Below are 6,720 nucleotides of genomic sequence, written 5' to 3'. Positions count from 1 at the left end.
AACCACTGCGCTACCAGAGCTCCTTATTTAGTGGTGGTTGTTAATGTTTAGAGAGTAAGCTAAGCCTTTGATGACTTTCCATCCAGCATCTCAAGTGGCTGTCAAAACTTTAACTCAGTCTTGAATGTTTATACATACTTGTGTTGCCTGACAACCTTCTCTCTCTTTTTTTTTAAAGTCTCCTAAATGACAGTGGTATTTAAACAGTTGTTATTGTCCCTTCATGTTACTTCTAAAGTTTCAATTATAAAATTGAAATAGAAAACTATATACTGTTGTTTGATTGTAAGCATTGTATCAGTATACCAGGCCATAATATTAGAAGCAGAAGTAATTTGAGAAGCCAGTGTAGTAGATATTTATAAAATATTTCCCTCAATATCAATATTCAATAAAGGTTCCATTGGTAAATAATGTTCACTCCCTTATTAATATATTCCAAATTTTCTTTGAATATTCAACTGTGCAGTTTGTTTTAAAAAAAAGGAAGCTTAATTATGTTAATGTATGAATGTGCCTTAATATTTGACATTATAGAAATGTAAAGAAAGAAACTGTCATATATGGTTCCTGATGTGCTTAGCGCTGAGTGCAACTAAGTAAAGACCATGCTCTACAACATTTAATTATCCTCTAAGCCTTGAGTGAGAAATTCCTCATTTTATACTTTGTCTCAGTGCCAGAGAGGTATTGAAAGGGCTATTTTTAGCCATACTTTCTTTCTATGATTATTAAAATTTAACTAAGCACTTAGCATCCAATTTCAAAGTTGTGTTTAATTCATGAATAATCTTAATTTTTAATAAAATGGTTTTATCTCATGTTCTTTTGGAGATTCTATTGAATTTTGTAACACCTTTTTTTTTTTTTTTAATATAACCTTCCTTAAGGTATTCCCATTTGTCAGCAGCACTTAATTTGGAATAACATGGAACTTGAAGATGATTATTGCTTGAATGATTACAAGTGAGTGTCATTGCATATTAACTATTTTATATCTTCTCAATATTACTGAACAACAACTTCAAACATAGAATTTTTCTTCTGAATATTTGGTTCATCTCTCTTCATCTTCTGAATTGTTCTTTGATACCTTGATTTTAATATAAACTATGAACTTTAATGACTAATCTAGACTACTTGATCCTTATCTTCTTGTACTTTATATTTTCTTTTCATTTTATCATCCAATTTCTAAGACCCCACTTTTTTAGATCTTCCTATTCTTGTCTTCTTGCCTTATCTTCTTTGAATACTGATGTCTTCGCACTTGGCTAAGTTTCTTTTCTTTTCATTTAACAAAGAGTCTAGAGTAAGAGGGAACTGATCTCCACCAAGTCTTTCACTTTTCATTAAGCACACTTCCTGTTACTAAGTGACACTGTATGTACTTGTGATTGCATAGATTATATTTGACCTTTAGTCTTTTTCCCTACTCTCACTTAATGCATCATTCTTTACATAAGGAAAGAGCAAAAGATTGAATCACAGATGAGCCCGAGGAGTCAGGAACCTGTGTAGATTTGGCTCTGCCGTTTTCTTAGACTGGGCTCTAGGCAAGACTTTTCTTCTCCTCGTCTCTTTTTCTTACATGGCAGATGCTCACAGAGTCCTTGTAGTACTTTTATTCTGGAATTTTATGTCAAATGTAAGGTTGTTGAGAACTTTTTCACATTCATTATTTATATAGGTAAATAAGTTGACAATGTATTTGTTCACATTGCTATTTTTATTTTAGAGAGTAGGCCATATGCCTGATAAACCAGCACATTATCATATGTATACTTGATACTGTATATCTTTTGATGATTCTGGTGTGTTTTTGTGTTAATTATCCACAGCATATCAGAAGGTTGTACCTTGAAGCTGGTATTGGCTATGCGTGGTGGACCTATAAATACTAGAAGAGGTAGGCATATATTAAAATCAAATCTATTGAAGAAATTTCACAATGATAAGATTTTAGTTAGGTCTCTCAGAATATCTCATCGTTCTTGAATCAATTCAGGAGGATTTCAAAATAAACCTTATGGGTATAGGGAAGAGAAATGGGATAGCATAATATAAATATTATGTTATCACTGTATTAGCTTACTCCAGTCTCATTGGTTTTTCAATCCACTAACTCTTCAGATTCTAGAATAATGATTATTATAGAAAATAAAGATGCATGGTGGTCTGGTTTGTGATGCCTTTGGGTTTCATGGTTAGTGTCACAGACCTGTTGTATCCTCTTGCAAATGTGAATAGTTTCTAGGAATTCATTCAATAAATACTCATTGAGCTTCTATTAGATTGGTCATTATAATGTTTCTAGTACCATCAGCATGGGAAACAAAGTCTTTGCTTGCATAATGCTGATTCTAATAAACACATAAAGAAAAGATCTAATGTCAGGTAGTCTTCAGTGCTAAGGAGGAAATAGGCCACTCTAACAGTGTCTGAGAAATTAGGGTAGTAGGACATGAGCAGGTGCTTGATTGACAAGAATGCTCTAACCATGTGATGAGCTCAGAGCCTTCCCATTGTTCCAGGATTCAGATGTGTGACTTGAATCCAAACCAAACATAGGAATCTTTAGATTGCTTCGATTCCTGCTGTGCAGGGCTCATTTTGGGGAAAGCCTTCAGATATTTTTGGGCTTGTGCCAACCATAAACTTAAGCTTTAGTGTGGATTCTATTGCTTGCTTCCCCAAGTCAAATTATGTCACCGTGCTTCATATTGTCTTAGATATATAGCATAGAGACATAATTTGACTTGGGGAAGTAAGGAAGTAATGGAATTTTGTGAAATGTGTTACTAGGTTGTTGAACTGTTTTTCAAAGATTAGAAAAATAAAGGAAATGTTAGAACTGATTGTCTAGCACTTTTGATGTGAGGGGCTTTTTATTAATTGAACTAATGAAATTCTGCTGCATGATACAGGTAATGTTTATAATAAAAATCCTAAGTGTTTCAGAACTCTAAGTGAGTAGTGAAGTGTTTAAGGATATGTGGATTCCATTGTACTTATTGTGTTCTGAAAGTTGGTTATTTGTGAATAGTACTGGCATACTATGGTAGCTTGCATGTTGCTGTGATGCTGGAAGCTATGCTACTAGTATTTTAAATACCAGCAGGCTCACCCATGAAGGACTGGTTTCACTGGAAGTTCTAGGAAAAGACAGATTAGGAAGAAGTAGATGCAGACTACTTCTGAATGTTTTGCCACTGAAAACCTTATGAATAGAAGTGGAAAGCTGACATCGAGTGCTTAAAGATGAAAAAATTATGAATAGCACCAGAATGTTATCAGATATAATGCCAGAAGATGAGCCCCTCAGATTGAAAGACACTCACAATAGAACTGGGGAAGAGCTGCCTCCTCAAAGTAGTGTTGACCATGATGACAGCAATAGAGTAAAGCTTTTGGGACTTTCATTTGCTCATGGGAACAAATCTCAAGATGAGGAGAAACAACTGCAAACATCCATAAGTAATCAGGACATGGGATGTGCAAAGTATGAATCTAGGAAAATTGGAAGTTGTCAAAAATGAAATAGAACACAGAAAGATTGATATCCTAGACATTGTTGTTGTTTTTTAAGTGCCGTAGAGTTGGTTCTGACTCATAGTAACCTTGAATATGGTTTCCAAGGAGAGACTGGTGGGTTTGAATCACTAATTTTGAGGTTAGCAGTCCAGAACTTACCCTACAGTGCCACACCAGGGCTCCTTGATAGGCATTGTTAAGTGTGGCCAAGTCAGTTCTGCTCATCACGGTAACCGTGAATAGACTTGCTGAGGTCTTTGCAAGAGCAGAGTGGCTGATGGACTTGAACAATGGACATTGTGGTTCACAGTCCAGTGCTTATCCTATGGAGTCATTGAGCTCCCATCTTAGGCATTGTTGTTTTTAAATGCTGTCGACTTGGTTCCGACCCATGGTGACCCTGTATAAGGGTTTCCAAGAGCAGCTGGTGAGTTTGAACTGCCAGTCATGTGTTCAAACCAACTTTGCAGTTCAGTGCATTAGTCCACAGTGCTACACCAGTACTCCTAGGTATTAGTGAGTTGAAATTGACTGGTATTGGCTGTTTTAAATGTGACAATCTAATGATTTACTATGTTGGGAATGACAGATTCAAGAGAAATGACATAGCATTCATTGTCAAAAAGAACATTTCAAGATCTATCTTAAGGTACAACATTGTCTGTGATAGGATAATATCTATACATCTACAAAGAAGACCAGTTAATACCACTGTTATCCAAATTTATGCACCAACCATTAAAGTTAATGGTAATGAAATTTAAGAGTTCTACCAATTCTACCAATTTGAAATTGTTCCAAACATGCAATCAAATGTATTGAGAATTACTGTAATTGTGATTCAAAGGTTGGAAATGAAGAGGAAGGATCAGTTATTGGAATATATGGCCTATGGGATAGAAATGATGTTAGAGATTGCATGATAGAATTTGCAAGATTGATCACTTATTCATTGCAAATACCTTTTTAAAACAACATAAAAGGCCACTTTGCACATGGACCTCATCAGGTGAAATATACACAGGAATCAAATTGACTATATCTGCTGGAAGAGATGGTGTAAAAGCTGAATATAATCAGCCAAAACAAGACCAGGGGCAAACTGTGGAACAGACCATTAATTGCTCACATGCAAGTTCAGGTTGGAGCTGAAGAAAACTAAAACAAGTCGACCAGAGCCAAAATATGACCTTTATACAAGAAATGGGAAGGTAATGTACAAAAAGAGGGAGGATAGCAGAAGAATAATGAAGACAGGTGAAGACAGGGAGGTATGCACAAGCTAAAGGTGCTAGAGGTAAATAGTAATATATATACAGCCTTGGAACAACAGTGCTCTGTGCATAGATACAGGATTGAGACATCAACTGAACAGGTTAGGGAGAATGAGTGGGATGTATGTATGTATTTATATAGCCCACAAATACGTAAGAGTTTGAAAGAGGATATTTCCAGCAAATACAACTATGAATGTGGTGGAGAATGTTGTTGTTATTATGTGCTGTCAGTTGGTTCCAACTCATAGTGACCCAGTATGTTGTTAAGTGCCATCGAGTCAGTTCCAACTCATCGCAACCCTGTGTAGGATTTCCGAGGAGTGGTTGGTGTATTTGAACCACCAGTGGTTCAAACCAACCTTGCGGTCCAGTACATTATCCCACAATGTCACTCCAGGACCCAGTGTATAACCAGCAAACTCATGAAAACTTCCTAGATATTATCAAACATCCTAAGTCAATGAGTTTATAGCCTGGGGTCTTAAGACCATAGTTTCAGAGGATACCTCGGTCAATTATCATAACATAGTCCTGCTGTGGCACTGTGGGATAATGCACTAAACCACAAGGTCAGTGGTTCAAATTCACCAGCACTTCATTGAAACCCTATCTATACAGGATTGCTATGAGTTGGAACCAATTCGACTGCACTTAACAACAACAATCCCACCAAGACAACGTTCTACAGCTGTCTTGGGTGAGTAGTATCTGGGATCTTGAAAGCTCGTGAGCAGTCAACTGAGGTACTGTTTTGTTATCTCCATGTTCAGAAGAAAAAGAATGCTAAGAATTGAAAAGGTTTAGAATCAATTAGTCCAGTAGACTAATAGGACATGTGAACATCAGTATCCACTACTCTGATACCAGAAGAACTAGACAGCTATTGGTATCTCTCCATGTGCAGAAGAAAGAAGAATGATAAGAATCAGAATCAATTAGTCCAACAGACTAATAGAACATGTCTCCACCACTCTGAGACCAGAAGAACTACCAACTGCCCTGATGAGGATCACATTAGAGAATTCAAGGTAGAGTGGGAGAAAATGTGAAACAAAACTCAAAATTACTTAAAAAGAAGACGAGGTTTACTGGTCAGAAAGAGACTGGAGGAACCTGAGACTATGACCCTAGACTACCTTTCAAGTTTGAAAAGGAACCTCACCCTCACGGTCGAATTTTCAGCCAAGCAGTAGATAGGGTTAAAGGGGGTACAACAGCACAAGTAAGGTGTGTTCACTATGGAATGGTCACTCATTCAAAATAAAAAGGGCAACATTTTCCTAAGGACAAAGTTGAGAAAGATTAGAAAAGTAGGTAGAATGCAAATAGGAACCACAGGGAGGAATTAGGATAACTGCTGTTGTATAGAGGGGAATGTAATCACTGAGATTAAACAAAGTGTAGGATTTGTTGGAAGGAGCTCTGGTAGTGTAGTGGTTACGAATCAGGCTGCTCACGTCAAGGTCGGCAATTTGAAAATACCAGCCGTTCCATAGGAGAAAGATGAGGCTTTCTGCTCCCATAAAGATTTACAGCCTCAGAAATCCTGTACAGGATCACTATGAGTCAGAACTGATTCCACAGTACTTAATTAACAACAACAACAAATGATTTGTTGGATGTAAAACTGATGATCGTGTCTATAAACCTCAATTCACAATAAATTTTTAAAAAATCAAATAGAAAAAAACAAAACAAAATATGACCCTGAGTGTATGCTGTCTGAATTTAGTGACCATCTCAAAAACAAATTTGATGCATTAGACACTAATGACCCAAGACCAGAAGAGCTATGGCCTAACAATCAAGTACATCATACAGGAAGAAAGCAAAAGGTCATTAAAAAGACAAGAAAGAAAGAAAAGACCAAAATGGATGTTAGAAGTTTGCTTTTCAGCATAGAGATGCT

General features: G+C 36.5%; 1 pseudogene; it reads left to right on the top strand.

Moving 5' to 3' along the window:
• Nucleotides 1–898: 898 nt before the first annotated feature.
• Nucleotides 899–6,720, top strand: part of LOC102819204 — a 65,501-nt pseudogene continuing 59,679 nt past the window's right edge.

This window comes from Chrysochloris asiatica, unplaced genomic scaffold (genome assembly GCF_000296735.1).
Source record: "Chrysochloris asiatica unplaced genomic scaffold, ChrAsi1.0 scaffold00020, whole genome shotgun sequence".
Taxonomy (NCBI): Eukaryota; Metazoa; Chordata; class Mammalia; order Afrosoricida; family Chrysochloridae; genus Chrysochloris; species Chrysochloris asiatica.
Note: the sequence above shows the minus strand (reverse complement) of the source record. Positions and strands in the feature narration are given on the sequence as shown.